At 32.6% G+C, this 26,987-nt stretch overlaps 1 protein-coding gene across 1 annotated transcript in view; it reads left to right on the top strand.

The window, feature by feature from the left end:
* Positions 1 to 26,987, top strand: part of LOC127703024 (toll-like receptor 4) — a 57,191-nt gene that overhangs the window by 256 nt on the left and 29,948 nt on the right. The gene's annotated exons all lie outside the window — the stretch shown is intronic.

Here is a 26,987-nt window from a genome sequence, read left to right as displayed (position 1 = left end):
ATATGATTAACAATTACACTTGTGACACGTACATTTTTGTACTAAGGAAGACAACCCAACAGATTTAGACAAAATCTTTAAAAATATTAAAGTTGATTAGAATAATAAACATATTAAGTGTCAGTGAAACAAAATTAATTGTGTGTCTACTAAATGATTTGGTTTTTTTTTTTAGATTTGTTGTATGTCAAATTAGAGCCAAAACATTGGGCATTCTGGGGATACTCATTTATGTTTGATTTAGAATTATACATAATTTTATGCAACTTTCTTTTTGTTCCTAATCTATGGATGTGAAAACCCTGTGGGAATAAAATACACCGAAAAGTTCAAACCCTAAAACAGTGTTCATTTCCTTTCAACAGTCTCCGGGACAAGTTTGCACTTCCGCTGAGTGCAAAAGTTGTCACCTTAATTTTTGGAGTTAAGTCAAAATGAAGTTGATAACTTGGTTGGTATTGGTTCCCTGATATTTGTCCTAAAAAATTTTGGCTCTAGCACCACTGTTGAAAAAGTTATGCCCCTTTTTTTCAACAATTTCCTCAGAGGAAAAGTAGTTTTCCTCAAGGGAAATCAAATTTCCCTAAAGGAAAAAGATTTTTCCTTAAGGGAAATTGTATTTTCCTCAAGGGAAAAAGATTTCCCTTAGGGAATTTGCTGCATTAATATTTCCTTTGAGGAAATTCTATTTCCTGTGAGGAAATTTGCGGCTTCAAATTTTCCTTTGAGGAAATTTTATTTCCTCTGAGGAAATTTGAGGCTTCAAATTTTCCTCTGAGGAAATTTGCAGCTTCAAATTTTCCTTGGAGGAAATACTTTTTCCTGTGAGGAAATTTTGTCAACTGCAATTTCCTTTGAGGAATTATTTAACAAACACTTTTCCTTGAGGGAAAATTCAATACCACAAATTTCCTCTAAGGAAAACATTGTTCTCCAAATTTCCTCTAAGGAAATTTCTGTACATCAACTTTCCCTGTAGGAAATGCTTTCCCCTATTTTTACTCATTGTAAATTTCTTCACTATACAAACAGTATGAACATAATGTTTACAAGACTTAATAAATGATACAAATGATATTTAAACTTTAATAAATTTTTGACTCAAAATTATCATGACATACAAAAACAATATAGTGAGTCTGACTGTTTAGGTCAAGGTATTGTACATACTTTATATGACTTTAACTTTGATTTTTTTAATATTTTTTGTAGCAAAGTATTCTGTTTTCTTTGTTATTGTTTCAATTGTATACATTAATAAGCAACCAATTTGAATGTCATACCATTTGTGGTGTTCTTAAGAATGCGTTCATATTTGCAAATTAAATAATAAAATAAACACTTTTCTTGTAAATTTTAATTTTCCTCTGTTTCAGCTGCTGTGTACAGTTATTCAATTCACTACGTAAAAGTTCATAACATAAATTATTCCATTCATTAACAAATTCCTTCAATTCTTAGAGAAAACATTTTTGCAATTTGTTCTTCGAAGATCTTCTTCAGTATATTTAATATGAGGGAGCGATGTAAATGAGTGGATAAAGCTGGTGTTCCTTTCAACAACAAAATACTATTTTTTTCTTCATTTCTCCCTTCTTTCGACGAATATATATAATATGTTGTTGCATTTATACAATTGTGTTTTTCTGCATCTATGATAGAACTCATTTTGTTTATAGCCATTATCATGTGATTATGATGAAATTTCCTATTTCTTTTTTGCAGGAAAGCACACATTCCATTTCACATTAATCCAATTAGCGCACCATGTAGATAGATATCAACTTTCAGTTTCCTCTTCAGTATTGACCTATTGATCATGAAAACCAAGATGTCTGATCACCTATAAATACACAAAATAAACAAATAAAATGTTATAAATGGAGAGAGAAACAGCAATAAAATAGCTTATTTTGTCATGTTTATGAACATTTTAAGAATATTTCCTTTCTTACTTGCATGACTTGTGAGTTCTCTTAATTCCGTGCTTTTTGTCTTTGGGTTTTTATATTACCCCGGTAGTTGATTTTGTGCATTTTATCAATCTTTCGAGTTGAGGCAATTGCAACAGTTATTTTTACAGTTTGTTCTTTATATGTTGAGCTGTTAAACCACTGTCCAAGGTTAAGGTAGGGTTGAGTGCTCACAAACCTGATTTTTTTATTACATGTATTAGTTTTTATTGATTTTTAACTAGCTGTCAGTAGCTGTGAGTACTAACAGATCTTTGTGTCTTTTCGATTAAGAGAAAGGTATACATTTCCTGCTTAGTTCGGACTGTTTATTTTTTTGCAGGAAATCTACCGGTATGTCATTTGTTGTCTGGTGAAGAGTTGTCTTATTGGCAATCATGCCACATCTTCTTATTTTTATATAACCTTGCCATATTCTGATTGTGCCTGTTCCAAGTTCGGAGCCTGTAGTTTATTCTGACACTCAAATTTAGTGGTTGTAGTTGTTCATATCTGTCATATTTATTTTTTTGTTATTTTTTTTGTTATAAACTAGGCAATTAGTTCTACAGTTGGGATTATTTCAATTTTTCGTCTGAGGGCCTTTTATAGCTGACTACTTTGACAATAGGGTATGGACTTTCTCATTATTGAAGGCCGTCACTGGCCTATAATTGCAATGATCAATAGTTTTCATATTTAATATGCCACATCTTTTTATTTTTATAATAATCATGATAATCATCTTTCAAGGGCAATAACTTTTATAAAAGCGGCCTTATGAGTCTTATCGAGCATCACTGATGAGTGTTTTGTGAACGAAACACGCGTCTGGCGTAAATACAAAATTTAATCCTGGTATCTATGATGAGTTTACTTACCATTTAGGTTTTGTTGACATTTGCAAATTTTAAATTGCCTATCATTTCTGCTGTTTATAATTTCTCTGCATCTTCTATAGTTCTTGTCCTACACATAAAAAGAGTAAAAATTATTATTTAATGACATCTTGCATCAATAATTATTTTGCTGTTTAATGTATATATCAATACGTGTTTAATAAAAAGCTGTACCATGAGTGCTTGATAAGCTTGTTGCCCTTTTAGCTTGGGTTTATGCTTTAAATGAATTTTAATGATCAACTACATTATAGAAAAACTCTGAGCACTGCGCAACTAAGACCCCAAACCCCCCCCACCTACAAAAAACAAAAGAGCCTGTGTCGCTCACCTGACTCTATTTGGGTTTTGGAAATCATATAAAAAAGATAAAAATCATAACAGATACTTTAATAATGATTGAGGCCATATTTGGTTTAATATTGTCCTACTCCGCTGGCGGCCGTCTTGGATGATGCATCAGCTACAGAGTAACAACACTTGGTCAACACCTCATAAGGAACATTCATGCTATGTTTGGTTTCATTCCATTCAGTGGTTCTCTAAAAGAAGACATTTGTATGTATTTCCTATAGGGTCCTATCTTAAACTAAGTCCCCCGCTGCCGGCCATCTTGGATGATAGATCGGCAACAAAGTAACAACTCTTGGTCAGCACCTCATAAGGAATTCAGTGGTTCTCTAGAAGTTCAAAATGTAAAAAGTTAACAACGGCAACGGACAACGACGGACGCCAAGTGATGAGAAAAGCTCACTTGGCCTTTCGAGCCAGATGAGCTAAAAAAGGACATGCACACAGAGTGGTATTCATTGAAACAAAACATGAAAATAATTTGGCTCCATTTTAAGGGATATTGCAAGTGTATATACATTTTGTAAGTTTAAGGCCGTGATTTTTGAACAAATACAATTCTAAAACCTTCCAAAGTGTGAAAATGGACAATTTTAAACAATTTTCCAACAACTAAAATTCCATAACTCTGCATCATATATAAAAATAAAAAGGGGATGATACTCCGGCTTGCATATCATATAAAGTTATAAAGGAAGATAACTGAAGAACGGTAAAATTTATACTACTAAAATTATAACTTGATCTGATTTTGTGGTAAAAAGTATTGCGTTAAAGTTTAATAAAATTTGGTTGAGGCAAACTTAATTTAGAGGACGGAAACGTAAAATTCATCATTTTTTCCATCTGTAAAGGACATAACTCTAGAACAGACTGAGTCAGTAAAAGTGACACCACCAAAATTCAAACTGTTTTTTGTGGTAATAAGCATTGTGTGCAAGTTTCATAACATTTGGTTGAGGCAAACTAAAGTTAAAGATAGAGAGCCGGAAACCAAAAATTCAGCAATTTTTCCATTTGTAAAGGGGCATAACTCTAGAACGGTAACACTGACACCACCAAAATTCACACTTGATCTGAGTATTGTGGTAATAAGCTTTTGTAAAAGTTTTATAACATTTGGTTGAGGCAAACTAAATTAGAGAACAAAAACCAATGACTTTGGGACAGACGGACAGACGGTCAAGGGTTGACCCACTATCACATGACTATGGGTCATAAAAATGTAAAGGGAGTTTATGTCAATATTTAAAATCAATTCACCAAAGTTTCATAAAAATTGGTGAAAGCATTCTTGAGACTATCCAAAGTCTCAATATACAATAAAAACTTAAATCAGAATTTTTTTTTTTAATTGAAAGGGAAATTATCATGATTATGTTAATTGGCAAAATTAATAAATGCATGCAACAATTTCTGAAATTTACAGTATATAGGCTTTTAACCCCACGATATTTTTGCACCTGTCCCAAGTCAGGAGCCTATATGTGGCATTTGTCAGTTTTGTATGATTTTTAATTTTAGTTTCTTTTATATATATTTCGGAGTTTAGTATGATGTCCATTATCACTGAACTAGTATACATTTTTGTTAAGGAGCCAGCTGAAGCACACGTCAGGCTGTGGGATTTTCTCGCTGCATTGAAGTCATATTGGTGACCGACTCATCTGCTCTTTGGGCAGGTTGTTGTCTCTCTGACACATTCCCCATTTCTATTTTCAATTCTATTTTAAATTCAATTATAAATGAAAGGCTTCTTGTTGATTTGTTTTACATTTTTCATTTCGAGGCCTTTTATTATATTTACAGCTTTCTATATGCATAGGTGCTTGAGGACAGGATCCTGTTTTGAGCCCCCCCCCCCCCCCCTCCCCCCCATAGTCCCTCCCCCTTATCATAAATCTTAGATTTTTCAATATATATCACTTATTTGTACCATATACATACTAATATACCATATTTTTACTCTTAATATGCATGTTTACTATCAACGTGAATCTCGACTCCTGTCCTCAAGCACCTATGTCTATATGGTGTGAATTTTGCTCATTGTTGATGGTCGTACGGTTATCTATAGCTCAGCGAAGCAACATCACAACTGTTTCCAAGTTTGTGAAGTCAGAGGACTATATTCATCTTTCCGACTTTCAGATCATTTGTTGATTTTTCATGAATATGTGCCATTCCAATATGAAATAGCTAAATCATGTATATAATAAAAAAAAAACTTTAAACTAGGATACTCATTTGGGGAACTAATGATTTGATGTTTTTTCCCTAGTCCAAATAATTATGACGTCTGGCAAGGCTATATTTTTTTTTCTGGGACGCCTAAATAGCCTTGCAAGACGTCATAATTATTTGGACTAGGTTTTCCCCACCATCGACATCGTCCTGTGGACGAAACGAGTTTGGCGCATTAACAAAAAGATCATGTCTGTAGTGACAAGTTAGTGTGTGTGCTTACCAATATTTGAATTTTTGAATATTTTTTTCATTTTTTGGTACAATACTGACGTCGAGTGCTGTTGTTGTTGTGCTGTTTATTTTTTACAAAAAGCGATCAAGTAATGCAGGGGAAGGAAACTTACTTAAAAGACCAAAATGAGTCGCAACTAATGGTACATAAATATTTTACTATGCAGTCAGTATCCTGATATACATGTATATACTCTTAGACTCATTTCACAGAAAAATCGTACAAGTGAAAATACTCGTTAGTCATGAACATTTTAGATCACTTAAAATTTAGATTTTATAACTTAGATTACGAAAGATGATAATTTGTCAAATAAGCCCTTGTAACCAGGTGCTGCATTTTTTAGCACGTGTCAAAAAACAGTTAAAAGTGCCGGGATCTGACAGAGCTTTCAAGAGCTATTTCTGTTACTGTGAGTTTATTATATATTTATCACAAAAAGCTAATGCTAATTTCTTTTCATTTAATATGGGTCTATATGAAGCCCCCACCCCTCCTCCAGCTTATCTGATTAATTTACGATCACTCTGAGCAGAGACATATATACATATGTGTATATATGTCTCTGCTCTGAGTAAAGAAAGTAAGTCACAATTGCTTATATAAGGTATTTTAAATTCTGGTTGATAGTTGTCTCATCACCAATCATACTACATCTCCTTATTTTTTTTACAATAAAGCTATATTCAGATGCGGTATAGTGAGTGATGAATGTGTAAACATGCAGCATGCTTGTAAATAATTGTTAAAATACAGCACAAAAGATGCATAATATATCAAACTCGAGTCAACGCCATGTCAAAAACTAAAAAAACAACAACAAAAAAAAGGCCAAATGACAAATAGTCTATAAAAACAACTATAGCATACCAAAATATATAATTTGTAAAGACTTGCATGCAACTAGGCCTATACAGTAGCTCTATGTTCGTATAGATCTCATAACATTACGATTAAAAGTCAGATTATGTGTGTGTAAGTTTATTAGAAAATTCAACGAGACACGTCCTAATCAGGTAAAATCCAAAATAACAATTTACAAATTCAGATCTACTGCCTGTTGTATATTGCTTACATAATTGTATATTGCCAAACGAATAAATATGTCTGGTACGGGATGGCGGCTTCGAAGCGGAGACAAAAAGACCCAGATAAATGAAAGTGTAGAATTTTTGTTGTGGAGAATTTTTTTTTTAAAGAACTAGATTCACGGCATATCTCAGAATTTGAATATAGCATCTCGTTTTCTTTAGATAAATTGTTAGCTATTACTGACTATAATAATTACCCCCTTATAAGTATTCGCAAAACATGAAGTTAATGATCAATGAATATGAAAACATTTTATAAAGTATAAATATTGGTAAACGGACAGCAAGTCATAGGACTATTATAGTTCGAATAAATTAGTTTACAATAACTGTTGAAAGGTTATGAGAGAAAAATCTGGATGAATTTATTTTTATTAGAATGATTTATTTTACAGTAAAGGCTTCATATTTTTAATCAGTTATTTGTAAAAGAAAGGTGACATGTTTAACACCATGGAGCCAGTAAATTAACAAACTACTATGATGGATTTTTTTCTTTACAATCATTGATCATTATTAATATTTGAGAATAACTTTTGTTTACAATTCGTTTTCATAAATAATGGTTCAAGAAAAACTTTTTGAAAATTAGTCTGTTAGTTTCCAAAGAAAAAAATATCTTAAAAACTGAACTGTGAGTTTTCAATCGTTACGTTTTGTTATACTTTTTTAGTGTTAATCTCAGCAAAGACAAATTTGGTGATAAAAATCGATTTGTTGGTCTTTAAAAAAAACATACGTCATAATGTAATCTTCATCTGGAGATATTCATTCCCTACTGTAAAATATTGAGTTTTTGGTTGATTAATGTCGGGTGTGTCTGACGTACCGAATAATATATGATAGGTACATGTAGGTCTTGTTATTGAGACCGCCCGTGATACGGTCGGAAAATTTCGACTGCCAACGAAAAAGGATGGACAGAAAATTGGCCTAATACCAGGCTACTTATAGTCCACTTGAAGAGTTGCTGCAAGGATTCAGCGTCCCCATTCGGACGTGTCTGAGCACAACACAATGGACGTTCCACTATCATTACTGCTAAGGATTTATTGCCGGTCAGAAGAAGACCTGTAACGACGCTATTTCTATAGTTACTCTAGTTCGCTAACGAATTCGCTCCTTGTTCCATTGAATATAAAGGAAAGAGTTATCTAATATATATGTATATATATATATATATATATATATACACGTCTAAATTGAAAACAACGTTCAAACCTATGATTGCGTTGGATAAAAACCGCAATTTTTATACGTGTGCATGTAAAACAAATTTCTTGGTAGAGGGGTCTAAATACAGCACAAACAACATTTTCCAAAAGACCAAAAAGTGAAAAAGTATATTTTAACAAAACGCATTTGACTAACAGGTCGAACAACTGATGTTCTTAAACCCTGCTGACTGCCATTGGCTATTACCAAATAAATTGATCACCAGATGTAAAAAATGGATCTTACATATTAATTAAATACCAAACAGAAAACAGTAAACTTACGGAAAAGATGGTATACCGCAAACATGAGGTGCAAAAATTTGTACACCATATCCGGATTTCGACATTTAATGTCTCTTCAGTGATGTTAGGGATCGAAACGGTATTTGGAAGGCCATATAATATATATAAGAAAAAAATAAGACTGAAAATGCACCAAATATTTATATTCAATATGAATACTCACATTTTGTCTATTACAACAACAAGTTGTTCAAAAATTGTTGTAATAGACAAAATGTGAATATTCATATTGAATATAAATATTTGGTTCATTTTCAGCCTTATTTTTTTCCCTATTTTATGCACAGCATGGACAAAATTTAAAACTTTTTAATATATTTATATATTTTTCTTGAACTACTATAAATAAAGTAGTTCATTTTAAAATGTATTCTTTAAAGGTTAAGAAAACAATAAGTTAAAATGGCTGGTACATACATGGCTTCATGGCTAATACCAAAAAGGTATAGCCAATTTCCCGTTTATTTTTTTTTCGTTGTTTGGTTCACGTGTTCAAATTTAATAAATTGATGAATTTAATAATTTATTGATATCCTAAATCTTTGTTAATATATTTACTTCGGTAGAAAAGAAAGTGAATCTTCTCATCGGGACTTTAATTAATCTGCATATCTCTTATCTATTTTGGGATTGAAAAAAATATCTTTAAAAAATGCGGTTTCGAGCCTATTTCTTCATCTTAATTTGGTTACACGTTCAGCAATAACTGATACAAATATGATACATTACCAATGATAAGGCCATATATTTGAAGCTGTTCAAAATTTTGTACATTATAGCTGGGACTATTATACTAAAAAAATAGTTAGTATAATAGTTCCAGATTATAGGTACGTGTATCAGATTGGACATTTTTTTTTATTGTTCTATATAAATAATCTTACTATAAGTTATCTCAGGTCTAAACAAAATGTTACTATGAGTTTTCTAATGAGTTTTGTTTGATAATTTTTTGTTTAATTCAGTTAAAAGTTTGTTTTTTTTACACGAGAAGGTCTGCTAAAAATTTTATGATGATCTCTTTTTTTTCAGCATAACAAACGGATACTCTTTAATGTACACTAGGTGGACTTTCCTCTATTCCGATGAAGGCAATGCACGTCTTTCATTTAAAAGATTAAATCGTTGTTTTGCAACAGACGGCGGCACATCGGGCATTGACTTACCATTTTATAATTTGTAACAATTATGATTAACCATATATATATGAGTTATAACAAAATTATTTTTTATACATCTTTATTTAAGATGATCGAGATTTGAGAATGATATGAAAATAATAAAATATATATTACAAAAAAAGTTATCTCAGGTCTAGTTATCTAGTATAAAATATATTCACTGGAAATAAGCCCTTTAAAACACAAATCCCCGTTTACTCATTGCGAAGTTTATTTGCTAGTGTTTTTTTAATCTTTTTTTTTAATGATTTTATTATATTATCTTTTTTGTGAAAATTTTGAGTGGTTGAACATGAAATGGACACCGATGCTACAAAGAAAATTTGTTTAATGTCATCTGTTGCAATATATACTAAGTATTACACGTGGACAGGATGTTCCCCAGAAAATAAAGGTATTCAAAATAAGTTATACACACCCCAAGGGTACACGCCACTGTCATATGGAAAATTACTGGGTCACCAGTAAACTGGTAATCAGCCATGCAACTAATCAGTTGACTGACCATGCCACTACAATTTAAAAAGTTTGTCGTTAGATCAAAATGAAATATTTATTTTAATTTAAAATTGAAGAACTAAAAGGATTTATCATAATTATGAAAGGAAATAATTCAAGAAAATCGGATTATTTCCCAAAAGATTATATATTTTTTAAATTTTTTCCGGGGAAAATAGAAAACTGTATCAGAGACATATATATATATAAAGGGTCCCATCAAGGATTTTATAGAAATCCTTGGTCTCATGAAATGGATCTCACACAGACATGCATAATTGAAATTTATACATTGATTGATTCTATGATTTCTTGAGAAATCAGGAGCGAAATATAACAAATATTTAGTTTTGATATTAAATTAAATTTACTTTTCCTCGCTATAATTCATTTGACATAACATTGAGGGATTTAAGGGTTTGTCCGTACAACGTTAGTATTTCACATGACTTATTTTCGCGCTTCGCCTTGAAGCTCATTATTCAGACTGTTTCACACAAGATGATGAAAATAACATGCAAGGCACTTTTTTTTCGATCATCGTGAAGTGCACTCTCCCCCTCTTCAAGAATTGTATATTTATAAATCCTCGTCCTTTTTAAAATTACCACACTCTTTGTGATTACCGTTATGCTATTATGCTAACAGTAATTAACCCGGGACTTGATTTACATGTAATATCAGGGGCGATTCTAGTCAGGATAAAGGGGGTCTTAATACATGGGCAGATCCAGGGGGGGGGGGCGGCGGGGCCTGCCCCCCCCTTTGGTGGGAAAAATTCGGTTGATTATATAGTGAATCACTGAAGCATGACTGGAGCGGGCCCCCCTTAGATCAGTCAGCGCCCCCCCCCCCCCCCCCTTTTACAAAAAGTTCTGGGTCCGCCACTGAAATATATGTCTCCATTAAATCAGAGACATATATGTCTCTGATTAAATGCAATGATCGTTCACAAAAAGGGGAATCAAACCCCCGGATCCCATCCCCCTTCGATCCGCCACTGATTGTGAATATAAATATAATTGTTTAATACTTAAAAGTCATAGACTAGTACTAGCTCCGAGCACCTGTTTTGGGATATATACAGCTAATTAACCGTAAATAACTGCGAGATAATGAATAACAAGTTGATAATTGTCTATTCTCTGCTAATTAATGTACCTGCAATTCACCCTGATTCATTTGTGAGACCACCGACACTAATAATATTACCTCAAAGTTAGAGGTTCTCCGTTACTGGGAACTTCATATCGGATCCGATCAATTTATTGGTTCCATTCCCCCAAGTAATAATGATCCATTTGCAGTGACGATGACAATCAAAGGTATACTCATTACTGTTGATTTTGCATGATAACATACATGTTATGTCAACTCACTTCTCCTTCCTACGGCATCAGAGAGAGAAAAAAAAGCCTTGCAATGCGTCATAATTATTTGGACTACTTCCATATGACTTAAAAAAAAACCCAAACAATAGTTTATTTCACTGATTGAGATTGGACTGACGAGACATTTCAGCATGTGAAATCTTAATTGTTAGTCCAAGTACACAGTTATCATCCGTTGATTTTCATTTTTTACAAAAAGATTTCCTAGTGTGGACCATGTACTACTTTAAAATTTATTTATTTATATTTTTTATGCATAAATAGTAAGTACAATGAAGTAGGGGGATGAAATTATTTTATTTTAGTTTGAGAATCACTCATACTTCTTGTATGATGTCACCTTAGCCTACAAATTACCAAAAAGAAACACTTTTTTATTTCCTCTAGCTTATGTGTATGCCTTTTCATATACATGTAAAAATGTGTTACTGCCTATATATTGACCTTAAATGTTATTCAGTCTTCCATGGCCTAATGGGACCTTGTTCTACTCATGTGGTATGCTATAAGCAGATAAGTAACTTTCTTTCCTTTTGAAATACAAATAATTTTTTAAATATACATGAAGAATTTTTATATTAGCCGCTCCCCAGATATTCGGAATCCTCTGGTTTTATCCATGCAGTGCCATTAAAAATTTTTACCCGCAAACCCCTACTTTTCTTTTCATATTTTTATTACATAGTTTAAAAAGCCATATTTGAAAATCTTATAAAATCCTTGTTATTTTTCCATAGCTTTTGAAAGAAAAAGGTGCCAGTGTTAAGTGTATGAAAAATCTAGAGAGAATCACTTCCCGCCAAATTTTTAATGGCTTATATCTTAAAAACAAGCACACGGACCCTTCATTTTTTCTGTTTTTTTTAGTTCCTTTATTCATATTCTTTTAAAAAGCTTGTTATTTTGAAACGGAGTAGCGAACATCCTTAAGGCCAAACAAAAATATATGTCTGTTTACGGTTACCCGACCGACCGTCCTTTTGAGCGCCGACCCTAAGTCATTTTATTTCCGTCGTAAAAGCAAAAATTAACTGAACTCGTGTCAAAAATGAAGTTTGTGTTGCCAATAATATAAATCAATTGCCTGATACATCCCAATGTTCACAATCGTGAATATGACAGCTGTTATAAGGAAATTCGTGACTCATGTGATGAAATAAACACTTTGCCGCCATTTTTTCCCCAACCAATAACCAAGGGAAATAATCCAATCATTAAAATAACGGGTAAAATTGGCCATCAACTCAGACCACGACAAGAAGAAACGGCATGACTCAAAATCATGTCGCAAAAAATAAAATGAAAAATAAAATAAAATGGAAATACCGACCTACCTAGCCTTTTTTTTAAAGTATGTAACCTTAAACAGACATATATTTTTTGGGGCCTAAGTAGTGATTTGGTATAGTTTGAAAAGGTCAAATATTAGTATGTCTGTGAAGTTGTCAAACTAAATTAAAGACCCTTTAAACATAAAATTGTCCATATTTTGAGTTATGGCTTATAGATTTTTCTATTATGTTAATATGTCCTGTCCCAAAAGTAGTACACTACACTGTTAAAATCTCTTTTGGATAGAGCCAGCTCAATTTTTTAAATTTGCCTTTTTGCTCATCGTTCCGAAGGAACAGTGCGATTTTGCCATCACTTGGCGTCTGTCGTCGTCTGTCGTTGTTTTTCGTCAACCATTGGCGTCCGTCGGGTGTAAACTATTTCAAACATCTTCTCCTCTACTGAACCAATTCCTACCAAACTTATGCTGCATGATCTTTAGGGTATTTACAATAAAGTTTGTGTTTTGTTACATGGTTGTCATGGCTAAATATGAACATAGGGGTAAATGCAGTTTTTGGCTTTTATCTCAAAACCCAAAGCATTTAGAGCAAATCTGACACAGAGTTAATTATTCATTAGGTATTCAAAGTTCTATCAGCCCTGAAATTTTCTGATGAATGTAATAACCCATTGTCATGATTGTTGGGTTGCTGTCACTTAATTGGTAATTTCAAGAAATATTTGCAGTTTTTGGTTATTATCTTTAATATTATTAGTGATAAAGATAAACTGTAAACAGCAAAAATGTTCAGCAAAGTAAGATCTACAGATAAGTTTCTATAACCAAAATTGTCAATGGACCTCTTAAGGAGTTATTGCACTTTAACGACAATTTTACACAATTTGTTTATCATGTTTTCTAACTTTAAAAAATCTTCTCCTCTGAAACTACTGAACCAATTCCAACCAAACTGAGGCTGAATGATCCTTAGGGTATTTAGAATAAAGCTTATGTTTTATTTTCTGTTTCATCAATAAACATGGCTGCCATGTCTAAAAATAGAACATAGGAGTAAAATGCAGTTTTTGGATTATATCTCAAACACTAAAGCATTTAGAGCAAATCTTATGTGAGGTAAAATTGTTCATTATGTCAAGTTCTATCAGCCATAAATTTTCAGATGAATCTAACAATCCATTGTTGGGTTGCTGCCACTAGATTGGTAATTTTAAGGAAACTGCAGTTTTTATTTTGTGGTCAAAATATTGGTATGACGTTGACGTTGGCAGCGTCAAAGTCGTCCAAAGACACATTGGTTTTCACACTCAAACTTTAGTTGAAGTTAATGGATCTCGATGAAATTTTACCTTAAGGTTCAATACCACAAAAGGAAGGTTGGGATTGTTTTTGGGGGTTATGGTACCAACAGTTAATGAATTAGGGGCCAAAAATAAGCATTTTTGTAACTTCCGGACAAAACTTGTGTGTTAGTGTATGGATCTCTCTGACATTGTACCACAAGATTCCATATCACAAAGGGAATGCTGGGATTGATTTTGGGGGTAATTGCCTCAAAATTTTAGGAATTAGGGGCCAAAAAAAAGGGGTAAAAAACAAGCATTTTTCTAGTTTCATGACAATAACTTGTGTGTAAGTGTATGGATCTTTCTGAAATTGTACTACAAGGTTCCATATCACAAAGGGAAAGCTGGAATTGATTTTGGGGGTAATTGCCCAAAATGTTTAGGAATAAGGGGCCAAAAATAAGCATTTTTCTAGTTTCCAGACAATAACTTGTGTGTTAGTGTATGGATCTCTCTGAAATTGTACTGCAAGGTACCATACCACAAAGGGAAGGCTGGGATTGATTTTGGGGGTAATTGCCTCAAAATTTTAGGAATTAGGGGCCAAAAAAAAGGGGTAAAAAACAAGCATTTTTCTAGTTTCATGACAATAACTTGTGTGTAAGTGTATGGATCTTTCTGAAATTGTACTACAAGGTTCCATATCACAAAGGGAAAGCTGGAATTGATTTTGGGGGTAATTGCCCAAAATGTTTAGGAATAAGGGGCCAAAAATAAGCATTTTTCTAGTTTCCAGACAATAACTTGTGTGTTAGTGTATGGATCTCTCTGAAATTGTACTGCAAGGTACCATACCACAAAGGGAAGGCTGGGATTGATTTTGGGGGTAATTGCCTCAAAATTTTAGGAATTAGGGGCCAAAAAAAGGGGTAAAAAACAAGCATTTTTCTAGTTTCATGACAATAACTTGTGTGTAAGTGTATGGATCTTTCTGAAATTGTACTACAAGGTTCCATATCACAAAGGGAAATCTGGAATTGATTTTGGGGGTAATTGCCCAAAATGTTTAGGAAAAAGGGGCCAAAAATAAGCATTTTTCTAGTTTCCAGACAATAACTTGTGTTCAAGTGTACGGATCTCTCTGAAATTGTACTGCAAGGTACCATACCACAAAGGGAAGGCTGGGATTGATTTTGGGGGTAATTGCCTCAAAATTTTAGGAATTAGGGGCAAAAAAGGGGCAAAAAACAAGCATTTTGCTAGTTTTAGGACAATAACTTGCGTGTAAGTGTATGGATCTTTATGAAATTGTACTACAAGGTTCCATATCACAGGGGGAAAGCTGGGATTGAGTTTGGGGGTAATTGCCCTAAACATTTAGGAATTTGGGGCCAAAAAGGGGCCAAAAAACAAGCATTTTTCTTGTTTCCAGACAATAACTTTGTGTTCAAGTGTATGGATCTCTCTGAAATTGTACTGCAAGGTACCGTACCACATAGGGATTGAGTTTGGGGTTGATGAATCATAAGGGGGTTCAAAAAATTTGGGGGGATTTTTTTTACTTTTTTTCCTTTTGTTTTCTTTAAAATTTTCCATTTTAAATTGGTTATTTCTGATTTATATATAAAAGCAAATAATAATGATACAGTTTGAATAGGTAAATTAGAAATTTTTAAGTTCTTAGACCACATTCATTTTGTGAGCCTCTTGTTTTAATTGCTTCTGTAAGTAATATATTAATTTGAAATTTTGACGACAGACACATACAGATTATACTGTTAACAATATTTCAGAGTTTAATGTTGTCAAGCACACAAATCATAGAAAAATAGTTAATCACGTCATTGTTGTCCATTGAAAAATTAGTATGAACACGATGAAAAAGTACGGGAATGTTTGTTTGTTAAACTATTGACCGTGGTTATGTCTTTGAAACTGTTGACTGGCAAATAGTCTGTGAAATGAAATAGCACAAATATTTCATTCTTTTTTATATCATGGTATATAGAAAAACACATACTGTATCATAATAGTTATAGTGACTGTCATTAAATTATAGTTTTTACCTTTTTTAAGTTTAGGGCAAGAAATATAGAAGATAAAGAAAAATATAAACAATTACAACTGTACAGAAGAAATGATCGGCAAAACAAGATAAACAGAAGACAACAAGGCCTAAATGGTAAGACCACTTCTATATAATAAAAGTGATTGCCCTTGAATGATGACTATTATAAAAATAAGAAGATGTGGTATGGTAAATGAGTTATCTATCCACCAGAGTTCAATGAAGTGGATGCAAGCAATTAAAGACCAATGACGGCCTTCGATAATGAGAAAACAATCATGTCTGTGAGCACTCCACCTAACCATAATCTAGGACAGTGGTTCAAATAGCACAACATATGAACAAACTGTAAAAACTGTTGAAAGTGGCTCAACTCAATATCACTGCAAGGCACTAAAACAACTGATATTAAGTCGTGGACACAAAGCACTGAAATAACAGAACTCATAATCATGATTAGTAGGAATATCAAATTTAAGTTTCTCAAAATGTTCATATTAAACATGATAAAATAAGCTTATTTCATATTGCTGTTTTTTTCTCAATTTAACATTTTGTGTATTTATAGGTGCAGAGACTTCTTGGTTTTCATGATCATCAACAGATCAATACAGAAGAGGAAACTTAAGTTTAATACTTTTCTACATTGTGTGCTAATTGGATTAATGTGAAATGAAATGTGTGCTTACCCGGAAAAAGAAAATAGGAAATTTCTACAAAATGGCTGTAAACAAAATGGAGTACAATCATAGATGCACAAGAACACAATTGTGTAATTGCAACAACCTACACTGAAGGATTAGGGAGAAATGTAGAAAAAAAAGTATTTTTTTGTCGAAATAAACACTTGCTTTATCCATTCATGTACATAGCTCTGTCATATCAACTATATAGAGGAAGATGTTTGAAGAACAAATTGCAAAAATGTATTCTCTACCAATTGAAGGAAGATGTCTGGTGGATGGAATTATTTATGCACTGAACTGCTTTGTAGGGGATTGAATAATTGTACGCAGCAGAAAAGTTAAATTAACATGAAAAGTGGTTATTTTATTTAATCCGCAAATATGAGCACAATATTAATAACATCACAAATAGTATGATATTCATAGCGTTTTGCTTATTATTGTATTGTCTCAAACAGCTAGCCTATTGTTTTTGTATGTCATGTTACTCATCAGTGAACATTTTATTAAAGTTTTCATTATCTTTTGTATCAATTATTCAGTCTCAGGAAAAATTATATTCATACTGTTTTTACTGTTATGAAATTTTCATAGAGGAAAATTGAATGAGAGAAATTTCCATAGAGGAAATTTGGAGAACAATGTTTTCCTTAGAGGAAATTTGTGGTCTTGAATTTTCCCTCAAGGAAAAGTGTTTGTCAAAAATTTCCTCACAGGAAATTGCTGTTGACAAAATTTCCTCACAGGAAAAAGTATTTCCTCAAAGGAAAATTTGAAGCTGCAAATTTCCTCACAGGAAAAAGTATTTCCTCAGAGGAAAATTTGAAGCCTCAAATTTCCTCAGAGGAAATAGAATTTCCTCAAAGGAAAATTTGAAGCCGCAAATTTCCTCACAGGAAATAGAATTTCCTCACAGGAAATAGAATTTCCTCAAAGGAAATATTAATGCAGCAAATTCCCTAAGGGAAATCTTTTTCCCTTGAGGAAAATACAATTTCCCTTGAGGAAAAATCTTTTTCCTTCAGGGAAATTTGATTTCCCTTGAGGAAAACTACTTTTCCTCTGAGGAAATTGTTGAAAAAAGGGGCATAACTTTTTCAACAGTGGTGCTAGAGCCAAAATTTTTTAGGACAAATATCAGGGAACCAATACCAACCAAGTTATCAACTTCATTTTGACTTAACTCCAAAAATTAAGGTGACAACTTTTGCACTCAGCGGAAGTGCAAACTTGTCCCGGAGACTGTTTTTCTGTTAGATAAGAGTTTAAAGTCAAAACTTATAAAATAGGCCATTAGTTTTCTCGTTTTTACTTCTTGTTGGGCCGGCCTTTTATAGCTGACTAAACGGTATGGGTCTTCTCATATTGAAGGCCTAACAGTAGCCTGCAATTGCTTATTTCCACCTCATTTGAACTCTGATGGGTTGTTGTCTCATATGAAAATTCCAATCATACCATATCTCCAAAAATTATATTGATCGCTATGCTAATGTAATTTTCCACTTGTTCTTTATGTTACGTAAGTTAAACATTTTTTTTCTTTATTTCAGCATGGCATCAAATCAGTTTTAGTGACAAATTAGTGTAAATTTATATTCACCGATAATAAAATTAAGATATCCACATGACAAGTAATAATACGTCAGCATTTTTTGTTTTGATTCATGCAGTTGAAAACGAACTAACATTTTTGATTGTCTATACGTTTGGCTTCAATGTAAAAGATTATTTTAATATCTATTAGTAAATACTTTTTCCATATAATTTTTGTAATTTTGTGTTTGCTGAACACGATTTTTTTTTAAAAAGAACTGGATAAAAAATTCCCAAAAAATCCTTGTCAATTAGGCTGCAAAATTATTTTATTTGGAAGAGAATATTTATCAGTCATATTTGTTTAATCAAAATTATTCAAGGTATTTGAATTACTACTCCATTATTATGAAGTTAAATTGACATGTTTTATGAAATTATTAAACGATTCTGAAGGTCATGCACTATCAACTTGAATGAAAAATATCAGTTTGAATTGAATAGATATGTACACCTACATACTCAACATGCGTGACCAAATCGTCTCGCTTGTGACTGTGGTCTTGTTATTTTCCTGTTGATTGCGCTTTACTTAGAATTTATTGACCCTGAGCAATAACTTTTTATTCATATTTGTGATATATACGTCTTTCGTTTCATATCATATTTTGTGGAATTCAACACTCCCCCATCCCACTCCCACCCCCGCATCGCTGGTGAATTATGTTTTAGGTTGTTTGGCTCAATAGGACAAACCTTCCAATACACAACTATATCGAAAGTATAGTTATATGTTTTTTTTTCCGAAAATCAATTCATTTTAGAAAAGGATAAAAGAAATTTACACTCCAATAATGAATAAAATTTGATAATATGACAATTTCTGGGTTGGTGTTTGTGTGTGTGTGTGTTTAAAAAAAAAAGGGGGGGGGGGGGGGGGGGGGGGTAGACGATTAAAAAAGAGAGAGAGAGAGAGAGAGTGAGAGAGACGATACCAAGGGTGCAATCAAAAATAATTAGTACTTTAAAACAGACAACACCATGATCAAAAAGATAAACGTCGAAAAGATAAAAAAAAAATTGTAAAAAATCATTACACAGAAAAGAAATAGAGTAGTACGAACCCAACCAAAAGCCCGGGGTGAGGTGGTGTGACATCGGTCGAGTTATTCGTGTCAAGATATATAATTGATGAGTTATTTCCAGGGATAAGCAAACTTAAAGTAGCTTGAATGACCTGAAGACATCACTAAAATAAAAACCATCGGTACGTGTAATTTTTCTAACCTTAAAACTCTACTGTTTTTGGTTGGTTAAGTATGAATGAAAAAAGACGCAATTTGATCATTAGACTTAACCAGGAGTGTCAAGTTTATGAATTTTCATTGAAATAAGATTATAAAGGTGTCATAAGGTTTTCAAACGCACGGCAATGATTTTCTTCTTAGCTTTTAAAACTTATAAATGAAAATGGTAGCTCTAATATAAACAGGAAGTTCAAATGTCTCACTAAAATTCTTCCATCTTTTTTTTTCTAATCGGAGAAAATGGTTATAGTAGAATAAATTTTCAAAGATTTAGGTGTAGAAAAAAAACTTATATGTTTTGAGAAATGTGTAGTTTTTCTCTTTACTCTGCAACTCTTTAAACCGTTGCAAATGATTTTTTTTGTATAAATTGTGTGAACCTGTATTAGACATCACAGATAAAACTCATCGTCACAAACGATATTTTACTTGCGCAAATAGCACAGTTGCAAGACAGGACAAGCTTCGCAGATTTGATATTTGTTAAGTACAAAAACGGGTTTTCCAACTTTCACTTATAACATTAATGCGGCCAATGTAATTAAGTTGCAGGAAATAAATTTATATCTATATTTATAAAATACCGTTATCCAATTAACCTAATATATTTGACATGACAAAAATAAAATCAAATTAGAACTGCAAAACATGTATGTATTTAAAATAAGGAGATGTGGTATGATTGCCAGTGAGACAACTACAAAAACTACCCACCAGAGACCAAATGTCGGACTTAAACAATGAGCAACACCAATATCGTATAGTAAGCTAATAAAGGCCCCAAACATGACAAAATTTGAAACTGTTCAAACGAAAATAAAAACCAACGGCCTATGTCACTGTGTCTAAACTACCCCGGCAAAAAATGTTTGGACTCAATAGTATTTAATATCCGGTACGGTGACGGACTATCAATAGACAGAGAAAAGGTAGAATTCCTGTGTATTTATTTGTTATTTTTATGATATTGAAGAATATACATACACATATAATTATTTTCGATTGTGAGATGTAATATTTTCTACAACCGTTCTAGATTGATGGAGAAATAAGTAAAAAGGTACATCAAATTGGTGAATTGAGTGAACCTTGCCGCGAATTTTTTTAATTTTCACTTAAATTGTGCACGTTGCACGGGAAGAAAGGTACGAAAAGAAAGATATTAACACGAAGATCGTAAGTCTAGTCAATTTGAGCATGGAACGAAAGAAATGGGTAATGCCAAAATTGAAGTACCCGGTTTTGTCAATGTGTACGACCCGGTTTGGTCCTATAATTTCGCAAAGCAGGACCCTATGGTGTACCATTTGGTTCAAAAGGTATTTTTATCGATTAACCGCTATTTTTATCGGTGAACCGCTACTTTTATGTCGGTTAACCGCTATAAATATGCCGGTTAACCGCTAGTTTTACCGGTTAACCGCTAATTTTATCGGTTAATCGCTATTTTTATCGGTTAACCGCTATTTTTATCGGTTAACCGCTATTTTTATTGCTTCATCAATTCTAATTTATTGTCTATGCACAAATAAATTATTATCTTAAATGAGTAAGTGATTGATGGACAAAGTTTATCGCTTAGCCTGTTAAAACGTAATGTGGATTGCTTACGCCTCCGATATATCTATTTTTGGTCAATCACTCTCACCCAAGTTATAGAATTGTTAATTGACATACGCACACAAGATTTTAGTGTTGAACACGTGGCAATTCTATATAGCACTTTATTGTACGTCAACAATTTTTGTTTTATTTAATTTTACACTTTTAATATGACAAAATGTATTGGATTTCATAGATCTGAATATAAAATAATTATATGACGATGTTTTAAATTCCAAAAACTTAGTGAAAAAACATGAAAATGCTCATTTATCAAAAAGAGGTGCTTGTATATATTCCATTACTACAAATCTGTATAAATGATAATTCGATTGATGATACCGTGTGTAATGAAGACGAGAAATGTTATCTTCTAACATGCACATATATTTTGTGTTATTTCCAAATTAGAAATGAAAAACTGTTCTCTTCCATATTTCTCCCACAGACATGAAACGATATCTATGATACATTTTCTATATTATTGAATTAAATTATTAATGCTATTCAAAAACTCCAGAGGCGGATTTAGAGGGTTTTTCAGGAAGCCCGGGCCCCCCTTTTGTGGGAAAAATTTAGTTGATTATATAGGGAATCACTGAAACATGACTGGAGCGGGCCCCCTCTTAGGAAGTCAGTGCCCCCCCCCCCCCCCCCCCCCCCCCCCTTACCATAATTTCTGGATCCGCCACTGAACTCTACCAATGCTTTAATTCAATATTTTTTTAATAAATCACTTGAAGAATGTATTTTTTGTTATAATTGTATTATTGCATATCTTTTTGGATAAAAAGGTGGATTCAGCATCTACTTTCCGATATATGTTACAAGCTGGGTGGTATAAAGTCATGGAGAGAGTTATTTAATAAGAAAGTATAACTTTATTTAATAACGAGAAACAAACGTTTTATGAAAGTTCGTCAAAATTCCGCCTAAAATGGAAAACTGTGCATCAACTAATAGAAATGTACATAACTGCTTTTTTAGCTCACCTGGCCCAAAGGGCCAAGTGAGATTTTCTCATCACTTGGCGTCTATCGTCCGTCGTCGTCGTTGTCCGTCGTCGTTAACTTTTACAAAAATCTTCTCCTCTGAAACTACTGGGTCAAATTTAACCAAACTTGGCCTATATCATCATTGGGGGTATCTAGTTTAAAAAAAGTGTCCGTTGACCCGGCCAACCAACCAAGATGGCCGCCATGGCTAAAAATAGAACATAGGGGTAAAATGTAGATTTTGGTCTTATATCTCTGAAACCAAAGCATTTAGAGCAAATCTGACCTGGGGATAAAATTGTTTATCAGGTCAAGATCTATCTGCCCTGAAATTTCCAGATGAATCGGGCAACCCATTGTTGGGTTGCTGCCCCTCAACAAGTAATTTTAAGGAAATTTTGCCGTTTTTGTTTATTATCTTGAATATTATTATAGATAGAGATAAACTGTAAAAAGCGATAATGTTCAGCAAAGTAAGATCTACAAATAAGTCAACATGACCAAAATGATCAGTTGACTCCTTAAAGAGTTATTGCCCTTTATAGTCAATTTTTAACAATTTTTCGTAAATTTTTGTAATCTTTTACAAAAATCTTCTCCTCTGAAATTACTAAGACAAATTTAACCAAACTTGTCCACAATCATCATTTGGGTATCTAGTTTAAAAAATGTGTCTGATGACCCCGCTTGCGAACCAAGATGGCCGACATGGCTAAAAATAGTACATAGGGTAAAATGCAGTTTTTGGCTCATATCTCTAAAACCAAAGCATTTAAAGCAAATCTGACCGGATAAAATTGTCCATTAGGTCAAAATCTATCTCCCCTGAAATTTTCAGACTAATCAGGCAACCCGTTGTTGGGTTGCTGCCCCTGAATTGGTAATTTTAAGAAAATTTTGCAGCTTTTGGTTATCTTGAATATTATTATAGATAAGAGATAAACTGTAAACAGAAATAATGTACAGCAAAGTAAGACCTACAAATAAGTCAACATGACCAAAATGGTCAGTTGACCCCTTAAGGAGTTATTGCCCTTTATAGTCAATTTTTAACAACTTTCATAAATTTTGTAAATTTTTGTAAATTTTTACAAAATATTTTCCACTGTAACTACTGGGCCAAGTTCATCATAGATGGAGATAATTGTAAGCAGCAAGAATGTTTCAGTAAAGTAAGATCTACAAATACATCACCATCACCAAAACACAATTTTGTCATGAATCCATCTGTGTCCTTTGTTTAATATGCACATAAACCAAGGTGAGCGACACAGGCTCTTTAGAGCCTCTAGTTTTATACATTTTTGTAACTGCTTTTTTAGCTCACCTGGCCCGAAGGGCCAAGTGAGCTATTCTCATCACTTGGCGTCCGTCGTCCGTCGTCGTCGTCGTCTTTAACTTTTTACATTTTGAACTTCTTCTAGAGAACCACTGAATGGAATGGAACCAAATATGGTATGACTGTTCCTTATGAGGTGCTGACTAAGTGTTGTTACTTTGTAGCCGATCCATCATCCAAGATTGCCGCCAGCGGGGAGCTTAGTTTAACAAAGGACCCTATGGGAAATACATACAAATGTCTTCTTTTAAAGAACCACTGAATGGAATGAAACCAAACATAGCATGAATGTTCCTTGTGAGGTGCTGACCAAGTGTTGTTACTTTGTAGCTGATCCTTTATCCAAGATGGCCGCTAGAGGGGACTTAGTTTAACATTGGACCCTATGGGAAATACATAAAAATGTCTTCTTTTAGAGAACCACTCAATAGAATGAAACCAAACATGTCATAAATGTTCCTTGTGATGAAGTGTTGCTTCTTTGTTGCTGATTTACTGTTCAAGATGGCCACCGGGATTAATTATTAAATTACAGGGCCAATATCAACCAAATTTTGCCTCAAACATTATTTAAGTATCTGTTATGATTTTAATCTTTTTTTTTATGATTTCAAAAACCCAAGTTGAGTCAGGTGAGCGACACAGGCTCTCAGCAGTTTAATTAAAATTTAGCTACTTCGATTTTTTTGTGTTTTTTGTGTGACTTTTCTAAGTTATTTGATAACGTTGGATAAAGATTCTTCTATAAAAAAGAAATGAAAGAATATGCAGTTTGATGTGACTTGTTAAATAGTTTATGAGTGACCTACAAAGGAGACAAAAAGAGCGAAAATAAAAATAATAAACCATCTGTATTTGGTCACTTTCCCGCTGAAGTCCTTCAAGAATCAGTAAGAACCTTAGACTAAAATATTTCATATATATATATACTAATGACATATTTGATTAACTCGTTTTCTTAGTAGACATTTTGCTGATGATGTTTGGACGAGCAGCTCGGTCTTAATACACTGCCAATCAAACCAGTTGTTGACCATGACTTGAATAAGCTGGACGAATAGTTAAGGAAATGGCAATTTTTTTTTACTATTTAGATAAGACTGAGGACATAGTAGTTACTAATTTTACTTTCCAGATCTAAACTTTATTTCATATAGCCAGGACATTCGCATTGCTAAGTCATATAAACATTCGGTTGTAACATTTGACCCTGAATTGGAACACTCATATATATATTGAATTATTAATTGACCCACCAGCTTATCCCTCGATCTTCCCCTCCTCTCCAACTCTGAATTGTACATGTAGTTCTTGTCATAATTCTGACGTCTATAATTTGATGACTTGATAAGCCAAAACATGTAAAGTAAAAACATTTGCGATACTATGAATTTAAGTAAAAAATGAAAGACTGTTTTTCCTTTTGACCATTCATTTTTAATAGAACATGCTCATGTATTATATTTTAACACATGTGGCAAATATTCCTGGTTTAATCTTAATTTTTTAAGGATATACTGCATCAAATTTTGGGAGCATCAGTACAAGTAACGGGGGAAATCAGTACTGGGAATAGGTTGATCTGAACCATTTGTGCACAAAGGTTCAAGTTAAATTACAAGATATTTTTATCATTTATAATCTTATTTTGTGCATATTTCTACATGAATTTGTCAATTTTTATATTTTAAAAAAATTAGGAAATGAAAACAATATTTAATATACTGAGGGTTTTCTTATTGAAACTGAAAACTGAAAACTTTGGACTTAAATCATTTGCATTAGAATCAAAATAAAGAAAAGGGAAGGTCATGATGTAACTTCAAGGCAATCCTTCCTCGGGATATTACTTACTAAAGACACAATCAATTATCTTTATCAAATTGATCATTTCCAGCTACTTAAATAAACTAAGGTAGTCAGAGTTTATATTCCTCCAAAAAAATCACCGTCTTGAAACGGAGAAGTTAAAACAAATAAAACAGGCTGGATTAAATGAACTTGAATGTAATTTCACCTGGTAGGAATCATATCACAGTGTGGTTCAGTAATTGATCGGTCATTTACAAGGTTTTATTTTTATGTTGGGTTAGATTCACGATTGCAGATTTATTTTCTGTAACTCATATAAAGCCCTTTTCTGCAACTGTAATAAGAGCATTAATTGCCAATCTCAGAAAAGATCCGTCTGAAGTAAATTTAATTGATAAATTTAAAAACATTTACCGTTATCTTGATGATATTTTTGCTCTCGAAAAAACACGTACAATATTAAATGCTGAATTTGAAGTAAAACGGTGCTCTAAATGAGGGTCGTCTAGTTGGTTATTAATTTCTCATTCCTTAGTCGTTAATTATTCTTTTTCCTTATTCGATACCTATTCGTTACTTATTCCTTATTGGTTACCTATTCGTTACTTATTCCTTATTCGTTACCTATTCGTTACTTATTCGTTACTTATTCCTTATTCGTTACCTATTCCCTATTTGTTACTTATTCCTTATTCGTTACTTATTCGTTACTTATTCCTTATTCGTTACCTATTCTTTACTTATTCCTTATTCGTTACTTATTCGTTACTTATTTCTTATTCGTTACTTATTCCTTATTCGTTACCTATTCGTTACTTATTCCTTATTCTTTACCTATTCGTTACTTATTCCTTATTCGTTACTTATTCTTTACTTATTCCTTATTCGTTACTTATTCTTTACTTATTCCTTATTCGTTACCTATTCGTTACTTATTCCTTATTCGTTACCTATTCGTTACTTATTCCTTATTCGTTACTTATTCTTTACTTATTCCTTATTCGTTACTTATTCTTTACTTATTCCTTATTCTTTACCTATTCGTTACTTATTTCTTATTCGTTACTTATTCCTTATTCGTTACTTATTCGTTACTTATTCCTTATTTCGTTACCTATTCGTTACTTATTCCTTATTCGTTACTTATTCTTTACTTATTCCTTATTCGTTACTTATTCTTTACTTATTCCTTATTCGTTACTTATTCGTTACTTATTCGTTACTTATTCTTTACTTATTCCTTATTCGTTACTTATTCTTTACTTATTCCTTATTCTTTACCTATTCGTTACTTATTCCTTATTCGTTACTTATTCTTTACTTATTCCTTATTCGTTACTTATTCGTTACTTATTCCTTATTCGTTACCTATTCGTTACTTATTCCTTATTCGTTACTTATTCTTTACTTATTCCTTATTCGTTACTTATTCTTTACTTATTCCTTATTCGTTACTTATTCCTTATTCGTTACTTATTCTTTACTTATTCCTTATTCTTTACCTATTCGTTACTTATTTCTTATTCGTTACTTATTCCTTATTCGTTACTTATTCGTTACTTATTCCTTCTTCGTTACCTATTCGTTACTTATTCCTTATTCGTTACTTATTCTTTACTTATTCCTTATTCGTTACTTATTCTTTACTTATTCCTTATTCGTTACTTATTCGTTACTTATTCTTTACTTATTCCTTATTCGTT

Source organism: Mytilus californianus, unplaced genomic scaffold (assembly GCF_021869535.1).
Source record: "Mytilus californianus isolate M0D057914Y unplaced genomic scaffold, xbMytCali1.0.p SCAF_5, whole genome shotgun sequence".
NCBI lineage: Eukaryota > Metazoa > Mollusca > Bivalvia > Mytilida > Mytilidae > Mytilus > Mytilus californianus.
Note: the sequence above shows the minus strand (reverse complement) of the source record. Positions and strands in the feature narration are given on the sequence as shown.